Source organism: Phascolarctos cinereus, unplaced genomic scaffold, assembly GCF_003287225.1.
Source record: "Phascolarctos cinereus isolate Bilbo 61053 unplaced genomic scaffold, phaCin_HiC Scaffold_3;HRSCAF=262, whole genome shotgun sequence".
In the NCBI taxonomy this organism is placed as follows: domain Eukaryota; kingdom Metazoa; phylum Chordata; class Mammalia; order Diprotodontia; family Phascolarctidae; genus Phascolarctos; species Phascolarctos cinereus.
The window spans coordinates 54,624,447-54,639,824 of record NW_027555736.1 but is presented as its reverse complement, the minus strand read 5'-3'; the positions used below and the strand labels follow the sequence as shown (position 1 = coordinate 54,639,824).

Genomic DNA, 15,378 nt, shown 5'->3' with positions numbered 1-15,378 from the left:
GCATAGCTCTGAGGTAGAAGTTGAACAAATTTTCCGAGCAACAGCAAAATTGCTAAAAATTAAAGCATCTGGTCTCCCAAGGTGACTCCTTAGAAGGGAGACCATCCAACTGGAAGCCCAAGTTCTGATACACATTAACAAAAAACAACTCCATCACTTTACCTGTTATCAATGGAGATTTGGTGGGCAAATTGAGGGGAATGAACAGATAAGAAAGAAAGAGAAAACTGGGATTGGACAGTTAATACCACACCCCACCTCTCAACCCCTCCTCCAGCTCTAAGGTATTATAGCTACAGGTCTTAGTGTAAACTCATAGCCATAGTCACCCTGTACCTCTTTTGTCTGAGGGACTTAAATGCCTAGGGGACCTTGAGTTGTCACAGAAGAGACTTGGTGTGGGGGTGGGGGGAGGAAGCCATAGCAGAAATTCTCCTCTCCTCTGCAACCATACACATCAGACATCTCTAATTAGACAGCAACAAAATTTTATTAATAGGATGGACATTATGGAATGAGCTTGTTATAAATGGGCCCTGTCAGAGCCTTATTCAGCTACCAAATGAGTATTCTCAGTTCACTGCTCTCATCTGAGGCATCACGCCTGGTGCTGGATAACAAATGATTGCTATTAACCGTATTGTTAGTAATGATGGCTGAAAACAAACAAAAACCCATAAATAACAGTCTACAGAAAAATTAACCCATAAACTTGATAGATATCCAGCTGAGAAATAATAAATGACACTTTGGGGCCTGCTGGGAGAAGCTAGTGGTTTTTGTTTTCCTCTCTGTCATTAACACATTTTCTGTGCTAAAAATTAGATTCTGATATATAATTATCAACGCTCCCAGATATTAATTCTGCTATCGCTCCCTCGGTTTCTCTGCTGGCTGGCTATAATGTTATTCACAGATTACTCTGAGAAAACACATCAAACACTTAACAGAACAGGTCAAAGTGACAAGCAGCTTTTGCTGACAACACCAACCTGCACTGTCTTTTTTTTTTAAACCAGGGACACAAAACAAATTTCTCATATTAATTAACTTGGGTTCCCTTCTAGCCAGCACAGGCCTGTGCTATGTAATGTGAGGTAAGCAAATTCCCTACTGTCCTAATGAAGGCTGTTGAGAAAAGGAAGAAGAGACAAAAAATTATGTGGCATTTAGAACGTTCAAGGTTGCTGTTCATTACCACCGGGGGGGGGGGGGCAGGGGAAGGATGTGCTGTTCAAAACAAGTTGGCAGAAAGTCTTACCCTGGCCTCTTCTCCCAAGGAACCCAGGGTGGGGAGCATAGCATTCTTGAAGGTACCTAGAGTCAAGCATGAACACCAAAGACCTTCCCCCCAAAATGAGTCTGGTTCTGATGCTGGAGGACACATCAGCAGTATCCCCAGGAAGGACTTTGCCTTTCCAAATATGGCAACTTCTGCGCACATCATTGGTCCTGACCACTGTACTAAAGAACAATTAGCCAGACCTAGAATAAGAAGGAAAATTCACCCAAGTCCCTTCTCATCTTCCCTATGGAAAGCAGAGATTTAAATATAATAATTTGTATGTATGCATAGAGAGAGAGGTAACTAGATGGCACAATGGATAGAGTACTGGGCTCATAGTTAGGAAGACTTGAGTTCAAATCCAGCCCAGAAACTTCCTAGCTGTGTGACCTTAGGCAAGTCACTTAATCTCTATCTGCCACTGGAAAAGGAAATGGCAAACCTCTCCAGTATCTTTGCCAAGAAATGGGCTCAGGAAGAGTCAGATACAACTGAAAGACATATATACATACAACATATACATGTGTGCATGTGTATAAATATACAGACAGTTGTGTGCAGAGAGACCCACACCTTCATAAAAGCAGCTTGGCTTAACAGATAGGCAGCCTCAGAGTCAGAACAACCAGGGTTCAAGCCCTGACTCTGCCACATGCTGGCTGTATGATCCTGGCTTAGTCACTTAACAACTGAACTACTGCAGGGGGACAGATCTGCTGGTAAAAGGAGTTTCCCTGTAACGTTTAAATCACAAGTCCAGCCCAAATAGATACACACACTCACACATGTATACGTACACACATACCTATGTATATGTATATAAACATATACCTATATAAATACACATACACATACACATATATACATGTGTATATAATTGTGGGAAAAGTGACATTAGATTCCATTAGTAAAATTAATTCAATCAACAAACATCTATTAAACACCTACTAGTGCTTCCCACTATGCTAGGTGCTGGGCATTATACAACAATAAAAACAAAAACAGGCCCTCACCTTAAGGAGCTGTCTCTCTGAGAGCAGGAGGTGAGAGACCACGAGCTTGCAGTTAAATAAACACATAACATTTCCAAAATTGATACAAAATAAATATGGGAGGAGGAGTCACTAACCACAACCATCATGGTAATAGCTTGCACATCCTTGGTATTCTATATAAAGTAGCACTCCGCACTAATAGTTAACAATGCTTTCCTCCGAGGTCCTGTTTGGAAAACTAGTGATCTCATGAAAAACACCAAACATAAATAATATGCAGGTGCCTCCTTGAAAGGCAGTGGCTGATTTCTAGGCAGACCTGTTATTTGTGTAGGATTTAATTTTTATTGTCCTTTAAAATAGAGGGAAGGAAATGGCAAATAAAGGAGAGGACAGGAAGAAATTTTAGGTAAAATTGGAAGAGGGAGAGAAATACTTTCAAATGTTCTCACTAGGGCCTATAGTAGAATTGGTGAGCAGGGGAATTTTCACAATTGAAAAAAATAAAGTATATCAACCATTTTACCAGCCTGAGCTCCCACCAGAGGCAAAGAAGTACTGACTTCCTATTTCAAACAATCAAACAAAAACCAACCCAGACCCATTTGCTTTCCCTCAACAATGGTAGTGAAACTCGACCAAAAGGTAAAAGGGGGGAGGTTTAAATTTAGGCTACTAGTCACCTGAAGGAAACTGGATGTCAGAATCGGGGCAGAAGAGACACACACTCAGCGAGACAATGAATGATGCTGGGCTAGGGTGCTGGAGAAGGCAAAAGAAAATGGAGGATGGTGTTTGGGCCACCAATTCAGCCAACACTGGTGACAGCTGTGGGAAACACTACCTCTCTTGGAACAGACCCTGTCCCCACTGTCCTTCCCCATATCCCTCCCGCCCCTTTAACTATTTATTCCCCTATCCAAATAATATTTATTAAGTAGGGTAAAAAGAGGAAGAACCCCACTCTTCCACGGCCGCCTGTTATCCCTGCACCTTGTCCAAGGATCACTGCCGGCTTGATGACAAGAGTCTGAACTGCAAATCCCACACATCCCATGCACTACATTTTCTCCCGTATCTGGCATTGTGATATTAAATAACTATAAAACTCGAAAGCCAAAATAACTAAATCACCTGGCAGCCAATTTCTGAGAGTTAAACCACAAACCCGGAAAATGGTGGAGTGTGTTGAAATAATGTAAAGGAAACCCATAAATTCAAACTTTATGTTCTGTAAAGAACAAATATGAAAAAAGCATCAAAATAATGAAAGATTGTTTATGTATTCTGGCATGAAATGGGAATGTGTTATGAGAGGGAGCACGGCGGCAGAGACAGATCGACAAAGCTGACAGTGTGGTATTCATCCTCGGCGGCGCGGCGGCCGACGTCCCACTAGTGTCAGCAGACAGCGCCATAAATCAAGGGCTCTCGATGCTGTACCTACAGCTTATTACATCCAAGATGACAAATAAATAATAATCCCTGTCAGAGCGGCCCTTTGCTCAAGGATTGAGCCTGAAACCTTTGGCTCATCACTCCTCATCTTAAGTGAAAACACTAGAACTGGGGAATTGGAGGCCACGGTTTGCTAAGCTCATGAAACACAAAACGAGCCGGGCAGGGGGACACGGACTAAACAAGTAAGGTCAGGAAGTAAGAAAGGATAAACATTTAAATAATCCTGCCTGAGAGGTGGCAAAGTGGGAGTAGCAGGGCCGGCTACCGCGGCCTCACGATCAGCTCGGGAGGGATGGGGGAGGCAGGGGAGACGAGAAAGTCCAGCATCAGCATCCCCAGAGCCCCTCCCACTGACTCCGTGCCTCACACTGATTGCTGCCCAGCGGGCCGTGATCCTGGAGACGAGGTGCTGGATTAGAGGGGACCATCATAGACAGGGTTCCTGTCTTTCCCCTCCTCCTGGGCACATATTATTTGGATAATGGAAGCGTTAAAGGGCCCTGAGGAAGCTGGGGGAAAGACAGAGACTACGGGGTCCGTCTGAAGGTAGGTATGGCTTCCCATGCTGCCCGTTCAGAAGTAGGAAGGGCGAATGATCAATCAGGGGCGTCTGGCTTTTTCCAGGCTCAGATTTCAGATTCTAAGACCTACTTCTCCTAAAATCAATCGCTCAATAAGCACTTATTAAGTGTCTATCATGTGCCCCCACTGTGCTAAGCACTGGGTGTGCCCCCTACTCATACCATCACCTTCACTATTGACTCAGTGATCAAAAGAATAAGGCCTACCACAAGTTTATTGACCTTAGTTCTTTTCTTGTCTTTCCCCCCACCCACTCAGGATCAGAGATCTAAATGAAGCTAGAAGGGATCTATCTAAGAGAACAGCTAATTCAACACCTTCATTTTATAGTTGAGGAAACCGAGACCCAGAGAGATGAAGTGATTACCCCACACACACACACTGTCAGATGGAAGGACTGACACAGGCTCTCAGGACTCCAGTGTCATATCAGCTGGGCTTTGAGATCTTTCTCTCACTTTATATAGAACTATATCTCCCAGCCCCTTCCTCCCTTCAGATTTTAGGAAGTGATTTAGTAGTAAGTTATAGGCACTGGACAGGCCTATCAAGGGGGCCCAGGTCTAAACCTTCCTTGGCTGTCTACTTAACTATGAGACCTTAATCATGTCAGTCAGTCAATAAGAATTTATTAAATGCCTACTATGTGCCGAGCATTGTCCCAAGGGCTGGGAATGCAAAGAAAGGCACAGACAGTTCCTGCTCTCAAGGAGCTCACGGTGTAATTAACATGTCTATTAATTCTAAAGACCTTCCATTTTCTACCCCTCTTTGCTAGTTAGTTGGATGATTCCTTTAAAGACCTTGGAGAAGGTCTAAGACCTTCCTCCACTCTTATTTCTATCCCTCTGTACTCCTTATCTTAACAGTCAAGACTCTCTCTGTTCTTACTTCATATCACTCCCTTTCCTGACCAACTTGGACTACCCAAGCTGTTCCCTCACCTTTATATGTTGTCTCTTGCCTCCAAGTATTTGTACAAGCCATCACCCAGGCCACCTCCATCGTCAGAATCCTTCTTTTCCTTCAAGGCTCAGCTCAGGCACCATCTCCTTCCTGCAGTCTTCTCTAATCTGCCCAGCTGAAAGTGTTCTCTCTCCATTCAAATTTTCCTCAGAACTTTCTGTGATCTCTTCTCTGTCTCTCTTTACTCCCTACCCAGTATTATATTTACGTGCTCATGCCATATCCCACCATAGAACTTAAGCACCTTGTGGGAAGCATTTTGTTTGTGCCTTGGGCAATGACCAGCATATAACAGTAGATACTTAATAAATATTTGTTAAATTTAATTTGTTCCTCTACAAGTGTTAAATTCACATCAGCTCCCAGCTTGACTATATAGGGAAAATCATCTCCTTCCCTGCCTACAATTTTCCAGTTGTTTTTTTTTTCCATTTCTCCCTAGGAGATGGAGAAGATGAAATCATCAAAGACAGGTAGGCAACAGTCCATTCTTCAGTGTGGGAAACCAAACTATCTCCAAATACATGTATGTGTGTGTGTGTGTGTGTGTATGTATATGTATATGTATATGTATATACTAGCAGATATGTGCGAATATGTATACTAGATATATGTGTATATACAGATATACTAGATGTATGCACATATACATATACAAATATATACACCATATATAGTGTGTATATGTGTGTATGTATGCACACTAGCAGATAAGACTAAAGGAGTTATTTAAGGCATGTCAAAATAAGTAAGAGAGATAATTAGTAGGCAGCAGTGGGGTGTGAACCCAGGTCCTCCTGTTTCAAGCCCAGCACTCCCATCTACTTTATCAGCCTGATTCTTAGGGGGTGGGTGGGGAATCAAGTCAAACTCAAAATGAGCTTAAGAGTCCAACTGTCTCCAATCTGTATATCATATAAACCTAAAATCAATTACCTCCCCCATTCACCCTGAGAGTTTCCTTTTGACAAACTTCATGTAGGACATGTTGGCTTTTCAATGTCATTTTGAAAATAAAAAATAAAAATCAGAAAGAAACCTAAGTTTTCCTTATTTGCAATAGATCATACACAAGGGTTCTTAAGCCTTGCATCCATGAACTTGTTTTTTAAAATATTTTGATAAATGTTTTTCAATATAATTTGTTTCCTTTGTTATTCTATATCTTTTATTTTATGCATTTTAAAATATAATTCTGAGAAACGTTCCACGGACTATACTAGATATGACAGTGACCAAAATGTTCTTTTAGACCATGGACTTAAAAACAAGAGCCTTTCTAGTTTGTCTTGGTATTTAGGCAATTTTACCCCCTTTCCTTCTCCTCCTCTATTATTTCACCGGCTTCCATCTCTTTACACTAAAATTTAATCCCTCTTTGTAATAGTCAATTTGCTTCCTTATTTTTGGTTCCTTCTACTTCATTTGGCAGAATTTCAAGCACACAGTATTAAATGTGCCACTTTTGATTTTCATGGGCTGTTGCAATAGCTAGAATTCTCTGCAGGGACATACACCCAAAACACCACTTATGGCATCAGATTTAACAAACCCAGCCATGCAGCTCAGTCTAGACTCTGAAGCCTGACAACTGGAAGATGTTCAGCAAGGCTTTGAAAAGACAACAGACAACAAGCAAAGGGAGGGGAGAATAATAATGATGATGATGACAATGATGATGATGATAACATTTAAGTGGTGCTTTAAGGTTTGCAAAGAATTCAAACTTAGTATTTCATTTCATCCTCAATGCTGGGAGGGAGGTGCTATTATTATCTCCATTTTACAGATAAAGAAACAAAGGCAGACAGCAATTAAGTGACATATCCAAGGTCACACAGCTAGAGTCTGAGGTTGGATTTGAGCTCAGGTCTTCCAGAGTCCAGGTCTAGCACTGTATCTACTATGCCAGCTGGCCCCCTCTATAAAACCCATGGCCCAAAGAAGCTAGTTTCATTAATGTTCTTCATGCCATCAGCTGTAACATAGTCATATAAGTAGGGGAAATTACAGTTTAATGAGTATTTCAGATACTATCTTCAGGGATGGACAAATATATTGTTCCTTAGCTTTTTTCTCTCCCATCATCACTGTAGATAGTTTCACTGAGGTCAAATCTATCTCAAGCCTAGAATGGACAGCCTCTGCTCTCATATTTGGTGCTACACAGTCACACCGATATCCCTAGATACCTCTCTCTTATAATCAGAAAACTGCAGTCTTAGGTATCTGTTGGCTTGGAATTCTGCCTAGAACACCTTCCTAGGGACCTCTATTGCTTCCATCTGCCCATTTGATGCTTTGGGGACTGACCCTAAAACCCTACTCAATTTCCAGCTTTCCTTATCAGCTAAGAGATGGGGTGGGGGAAAAGAAAAGCTGCAAGGTAACTATCAGACACTCTTTCCACTCTTCCTGGAATGCAGTTTTCTATTTTTTTTAACCTCCTTTTCTTCAAGTATCACTCATACCCGTTTACCCCTTCACAGAAAACCCCAAAACCCAATAAACAAAAGCAATCTCTCATGATCTCTAAGATCCCTCAAGGTCAAACATTCTACAGTCTTTTCCAACTTAGAAGACACAATAATACTCATTTGAATTTTTTTTTACTATTCCATTAGATGGTTCCAGAGTCCTCTCCCATAATAAAGAAATAAATAATAAAACCAGCAAGAAATAGAGTATAATGACCCTATTCTTTCTATCCTCAAGTACCCTTCCTCCATCAGGAAGATGTATGGGATGATTTATTCAAGAGCATCTACTAACATAGCTATCACATTCCTGGAGCTAGCATGGCATCCTACACAAAGTAGATGTTTAATAAATGATTATCGGCCTGGATTCCTGGGAACAGAAAACATGAGGTACCCTTGTTACTCCAGAACAATTTGAGCATGACACTAAACAGTGTGCTTTTTGAGGCAAGAAATCAAAAAGATGCAATTCTGTTGATATAACCCATCTAATGTCTTAGTAGTTAAGTCTTAGATACTTGCCCAAATCTTGGAGAAGTTAAGTGATTTTGTTGAGGTCACTCAGATTGTAAGCAATCTGAGACTACATCCGAATCCAGGTCTTCCTGACTCGAAGTCTAGGATGCTGCCTACTCAGTCACTACTGCTTCTCTAGGTATGTTTATCAATGGAAATAAAAAGTATTCTGAGTTGAGGCAGATCTCTGATATGGTATAGGCTCTTCACCTGGATTCCAGGAATTTTTAAAATGTGATTGATAGATAGATAATGCATAGTTAGACAGATAGATGATGGATATGTACACACTATAAATATATACTATACATCAATATATTTATGTATATGTATAAATATAGGTATACTTGATATATATGTATATATAATTGTTTCTGAGAGTGGGTCTCCCTATCTTGCCCAGGTTGAAAGCACATCAGCCACTCATAGGCCCAATCCCACCACTGATCAGCTCAGAAGCTTTTACTTCCTTTCTTTCTGACCTGGGCTGGCTCACCCCTTCTTAGGCATCCTGGTGGACCCTCTTCACAAGGGCTTACCATATTGGTACCAAAATTAATGGAGACACATAACTGGCTTGGTCCACTGCAGCTCAGAACTCCCAAGCTCAAATGATCTACCAGCTTCAACTACACTCTGCCCCCACACCATTCTGTGATACACACACACACACACACACACACACACACAAAACCATTTTTCAACTACATTTCAGTATAATTGGTTTCTCTTGTTATCCTACATATTCTTATCTTTTTAAAAGATATTATTCTGAAAAAGGGTCTACAGACATCACCAAATTGCCAAAGAGTTCTGCCACACCAAAAAAAAAAATTCCTACATGGCAACCATTCATTCTAAGTATGGAGTCTTGGGATAGGAACATCACAGTGCCAGAATTATTAAGGTTTAGCATTTTCCAACCATATATTTGTTGGAAGCAGACATGGGGTGCCTTGCTTTATCAGACCCCTGGTTATCTGGCTTTAACTGAGCTAACTTGACAAAACAGATGGGGAAGGAATAATAGCAATCAGTTGAACTAATGATGGTAGCTAGTGTCTAAATGCCCTTTATATAAACACAGTAATTCCATTAATACCCATTGTATACATTTCCAACAATACACCAGGAGATTACTGCTGAACTGGAAAAACACCAGAATCCCACTAAGAAAATAATGCCTATTTCAGGTACGCCTGTGCTCTAACTGACTTAAATTATTATGGATGTGCTTTATACTTAATTACCTTTCTAAAATATATTGGGGTATTTTGTCATAAACTCCCATGCCATACACCTAAACACTGCTCAAAAACGCAACCCCTTGGCTAATGTTTTTATCTGAATTACTTATTACCCAATACAGCACGCATCAACATTTTCTAGAAACCAGAACTGGGCTTCTCTGCATTCCCTCCTCCCTGAATGCCAATCACTGTGGGGAGCATTTAGTTATAAATTGTCTTTCAATAAAAGTAAAGGCTCCCAAAACAACAAAATGAAAAGACACAGCAACTTAAATCAAGGGAAGTCAATTTCCACATGCCGATCCTAAATATTTCATGGCCCTATTTTATTCTGACATTTGTAGATGACTAAAGTGTTACAAAGGAAATAAAATACTGATTAAAGAGTTCACTGTCATAAAGGTTACTGAATTGTAAATGGCCCTTTCCATCTTCCTGTTAATAGGTACCCAGCTGTAAACATCATGAAGGATGTGACGGGAGGCCTGCTCGGCTCCTTTAGGAGCCGTATATACATTAATCACTGAATCACCAAGCCATGCTTAATTGCATGTTGTATATCACACAAATCCATGGTAAGTAGAAGGGAACTCATTATCGCTGCTTTATAACTACTGGGTACTCCTCGTTTTAACCTCCTCACACCTGGGACACTTTGTTGCTTTACAACAGGAACGCAGGGAACTGGATGCAGGCACTAATTGCAGTCAACCTGGAGAGGGAAACCGAGCCCTGGTGGGCCCACACCCATGGCTGGCGGCCCTTGCTTTTTACAGCCAAGTGCAGCAGGCTCTCCCAGCCCCAACTCCATCCTGGCTTCTGCTTCCGCCCTTTTAGAGGATGATGTGCTGAAACCCATTCCTCCTTGAGAGTTTACAGAACTGTTAAAATGATAAAGAAAAAAAAAAGCCCACAGTATATTTTGCTTTGACAAAATTATTGATTTAAATCCCATACAATAGCACGGTACTATTTAAAGGTCAACCCAAGAAAAATGAGTTTACACCCGACCAGAGCCAAGCTTATCTGTCATGAAAGTGTAATGATGTGTTTATTCCTTCACTAGTGTGTGTATATTTTTCAGGAAGATATAATAGTCTGCTTGTAGGTGAAATCTGCTCTCAAATGGGAATTTCAGGAGATATTTACATTTCAGATTGTAAGGGCTGATATCTTGGGCCCTGATGCCCATTTCCTAAGCCCCTGTCGGTTTATTTACGCTGCCTGAGAACCACAGCTCTCCCTCCCCAGCACAAAAATTATTCTTCCTGGCCTACAAATCACTTTTTCCCCTCTCCCCTTTTCAAATAGGTAAGGCCACAAATTGAATGAGGAGGGATTTCCGATTACCTGGCTTTCTGACATTTCTGTTTGTCCTTTTACAAGTCAACGAGATAGCAATAAAATGCTCTGACTCCATTGTCTCTTAGAAATATCCATCATCATAGGATCTGTATGGGCCTCATTTTTCTCTTTTAAAAACTCAAAGCAGGCCCTCCTTCCTTTTCTGCTTCCTCTCCCAAAAGGGCCTTCTCACTTGCTCTCATTCTGTACATGAACCTTTGGAAAAGCAGAGAGTGGGGAAGCTAAGCCAATAAGAGATACCTATGACCCAGCATCACCATGAGATTTCACACACAGTAACATCATGGCCTCTGGCCTTTCCCTGTAAGAATCTCCATAGCCTGTGGTCTTGAACCTTGTGCTGTTAAAAATCTTGGCTCAGTACTCTTCAGAACTCTTGTCATTGGCCCTCCATTATTCATGGACTGATTTACCTTGTCTTTAACTCATCCAGAGCCTATGGCCCTCAGTCATCTCCCTGTAGCTGCCAACTCATTGGGCATATATCCCTATGTATTATCATCTCTGTGGGCAACAGCAGGGAAAGACCACAAAAAGCAGACAATTTGGTACTTTGTTAGTATATCTAATGAAAAGTTTTTCGAAAGAAGCAGTTGAAGCTCCTAGCCAAAATTTAATTAAAATTTAGATGAAAATTGGGTGCTAACTCTAATTGTCCAGATTTTCTGTTGTTCCTAAATCTTGGTTATACAAGGCCCATGACTAAGGCAAATTTTCATTTTTCATAGACATTTCCATTATTACATGCCCTCATTCCTATGACAGAATATGTGGTACTCTCATCATTTCTGGGGAATAAAAATTGACATCATTTTTGTCTGTGTTTCTGAAATAAGATATTTATATGTTTAAATTCACCTTTGTTATTGAATCACTGTCATGTCTAAACTGGTTATTATGGGGATTATATTTCCTCTACTCCTCTTCCATCACTCCCCATGGAAAACCTCAAGTTGGTTGTACATGAATCTTCTGTCATTCTATTAGTGACATTTCTCTTGCTCCTCTCTCTAGCCTCCCAAATTCAAATACATCACTAACTCAACCTGCCTTTCTCCAATAGATCACTAGATCTTCACCTCCACTGCCATCATCTACTCTCCTGCAACCCCCATCCAAAATACATTTATTTTCTCTCTCTCTCTCTCTCTCTCTCTCTCTCTCTCTCTCTCTCTCTCTCTCTCTCTCTCTCTCTCTCTCTCTCTCTTTCTCTCTCTCCCTCCCTCTCTCTCTCTCTCTCCCTCCCTCCCTCCCTCAATATGTGTGTGTGTGTGTGTATGTGTGTGTGTATCTCCTACCTCTTTAAATTCCTAATTCTTGTCTTCTTGATCAAGCCTGGATATTATCTTCTGGTATTCTTCTATCCCAGAAATAAACAGGACTGGAATCTAGTCTTACATTTTTCCTGCTAAGACCCTCACCTAGCCCTATGGTACTAGCAATCAGAAGGATGAAAATACCTATACATGAACCACTCCCCCTCCCTATCCCATGGCAAAATTATTCCCTAGGTCCTTAGTATTAATTTGGCACTAGAAAAGGAGCTTTCTGGTATGCTATGACAGCATAGTACCTAAAGGTTATGCTACAGGCCAAATCCAAGATGTCCACCTCTCTACTTTATGTCCAGCTAAACTGGACCACTAACCTTCTCTATATTACTTGACACATGCCAGATTGGACCATAATGGACCTGAAGGGACAAACCACTGAGAGTAGCACGATACAGCAGAAAGAGCATTGATTTTGGAGTCAGAGGACCTAGGTTCAAATCTCACCTTTGATGTTCACTACCTTTGTGTCCTTGGACAAGTCACTTGAATTCCTTGGGCCTCACCTCAGTTTCCTGTTCTATGAAATGAAGGAGTTGAATTTCATGGTCTGTACTGTCTCCTCCAGCTTTGGATCTATGACCCTCTAATTTCTTTGATGTTTGAGTCAGATGCCCAGACCCTGCAAGAAGTCCCTTCTGCCCTCACCCTGCCCCATAATTTGTCCTAGAAGAGATGGGGGAGAGGGATCCTAGTCAGAAGGTCTACAACAAGTACAGGCACGTTTTGTAGGTGACAAGACATCTAACATACTCAGCTTAACAGATTTCAGGAAACATCTGTAAGTAGGCTGTGCAATATAGAATTTGCTCATATGGCCGACACAGGCCACCTTTACTGACCCAACTCCTATTGCCAGCAACCAGCCATGAAGGCCAGAGATGATAAAATAATCCTCTGAAGCACAGCCTCAAATAGCAAATTTGTGGATTTCCAAACATGTTCCTTCTTAAAACCAAGAACCAAACCAAAATGGTTTTAAGGGGAAAAGAATGACTAATGAATCCACTCAAACCAAAACCAGACTTTCATATTTTCTAAATTCCTATTTCCCAAATTAATTTGACCACAGGATATGATAACATTTGAAATATATCAATGAGATCCATGTACAGTGGTCAGGCTACTGAAGAATATGGAATAGCCCTAAGCCAAAAACGGGGGGGGGGAGGATTTGGGAGCAATACAGAGGAAACAAAACCTGTTTTCTTATAGAAAATTGCCACACAAAGTATTTTTGATGGACACATAATTTTGTATTTCATGTTTGGGAGAAGAAAATACCATAGCACTAAAATTTTCTCATGTACCACCTATTCACAGCCTAGCAAATGGCCTGGTATCATGGAAAAGGAAACCGAATAGAAGATGATGTTCTGAATCCACTGATTCAGAACAAAAGTTGATGATCAAGATAGTCTCCAGAACCAACCAATATTCCATCTGTCTCAAATTTTCTGTTGAAGGGAGATCATTCTTAGCAGGCAACAGCTCCCCCAAGCCCTATTGTACATGATAACTATGTACAGTGCCCCATGCTTCTTAGCAACCCTTCTCCCTGGAGCTCTTTGAAAAATCTAAGAACTATATATGCATCACTGTATTTCAAATAAAAATCAGATAAATCTTGAACTTGACTTCCCAACCTAGATTTCAGGGGCAAAGCATAGAGGTCAGTGGAAGCTTAGAAGGCAAAAGTCAAGAGGGTGAGGCACAGAGGCAGTCCTCATCAATGGAGAAGCACAGTTAGGACTCAGGCCATACAGATCAATTTCAGTGTCATGCAGAAAACTATGACCCTTAAAGAAAAATCTCAAGGAAAGGTATATAGTATAATGGAAAATGAACTGGACGGAGTATCAGAAGACCTGAGGTTCTCATTCTGGTTTTGCCATTAACTAGCTGTATGACTTTGGGCAGCGTATGTTGGGAACAGGGATTATTGATCGCTAAGTGACTTTTGAAAATAAACAATATATAAATGGGGGGTAGGATAGGATAAAGGGAAATATACTTAGTTTTTCACAACAGGACTACTACGGAAGTGTTTTGCATGACTACACATCTATAATCTGTATCAAGATGCTTGCCTTCTCAATGAGAGTGGTTGGGGAGGGAGGAAGGGAGAAAATTTGTAACCCAAAGTTTTAAAAACACATGTTAAAAATTTTAAAAATAAAGTAGAAAAAAAGAAAAAAAAAAGAAAATAAATAATATACTAAGCCAGTAGACTATAAGCTCCTTAAGGGCAGGGACTGTAGGGTTTGGTTGTGTTTTTTTTTAGCTCTGTATCTCCACCACCTAGCATAGTATTTGGCTCATGGCAGGCACTTAATTAATATGTAGTAGATTAAATGGAATCTACAAATTATTTCCTGCCTTGTTCAACTTCTAAATTGAACCTATCAGTCTATTCTCTTCATCCTGAAAGGAAGGATTAACCATAACATTCCTGCAGTAAAAGAATCCTAATAAGGATAACCAATAATAATCAACAATCCTATTTTATTACAACACACACACACACACACACACACACACACACACACACACACACACAAATGCCTTGTATCTCAATAGCTCCTCATACTTTTCAAGGTTCTCTTCCATTTCCACAAAGAACAAATTCTGCACACACAAAGCTGACCCTGGGCAATGGTGCCACTCTTCACTAAACACATTCCTTATACTAACAAGTAGTATTTCCTTTAAAGGTCTACTTTGCAAAGGATGGAAGGAATTAGGTCAGGGAGATCTGAGTTCAAATCCTACTTCTGACATTTACTAAGTAGTATTACAACGAGTAAGTCATTTAAAGTATCTGAGACTCATATATGAGATGGGCTATCTATGAGATGGGGATAATAATAACTGTTATTGCAGGGTCCAAATAAGATAATGGTTATGCTGGTTTGCAAACCATAAAATAGTATATAAAAGTCAACTAACTACTATGTCTGATAAGTATGGGGCAGAGATAAAGTGAGTGAAATTACAGTCATAGCGACTTCAGTTAGATCCATACAAAAAAAAAACAAAAGAAGGGATGTCATGATTCTGTAGGCCATTAAAGACAATTCAAAGAAAGGGGCTATAGCATGTATTACATAGTACTGGGAAGATTCATAAAATGTTCTAAGTTATAAA

The 15,378-nt window shown here is 40.5% G+C and overlaps 1 protein-coding gene and 1 long non-coding RNA gene across 2 annotated transcripts in view; one reads left to right on the top strand and one right to left on the bottom strand.

Moving 5' to 3' along the window:
- LRMDA (leucine rich melanocyte differentiation associated) overlaps positions 1-15,378 on the bottom strand; it is a 1,318,218-nt gene that overhangs the window by 989,731 nt on the left and 313,109 nt on the right. The window lies entirely within an intron of this gene.
- Positions 4,131-10,296, top strand: LOC110221507 (uncharacterized). The gene is made up of 4 exons (XR_002328144.2): positions 4,131-4,287; positions 5,732-5,762; positions 9,981-10,110; positions 10,208-10,296. It is a non-coding gene; the product is annotated as an uncharacterized LOC110221507 (long non-coding RNA).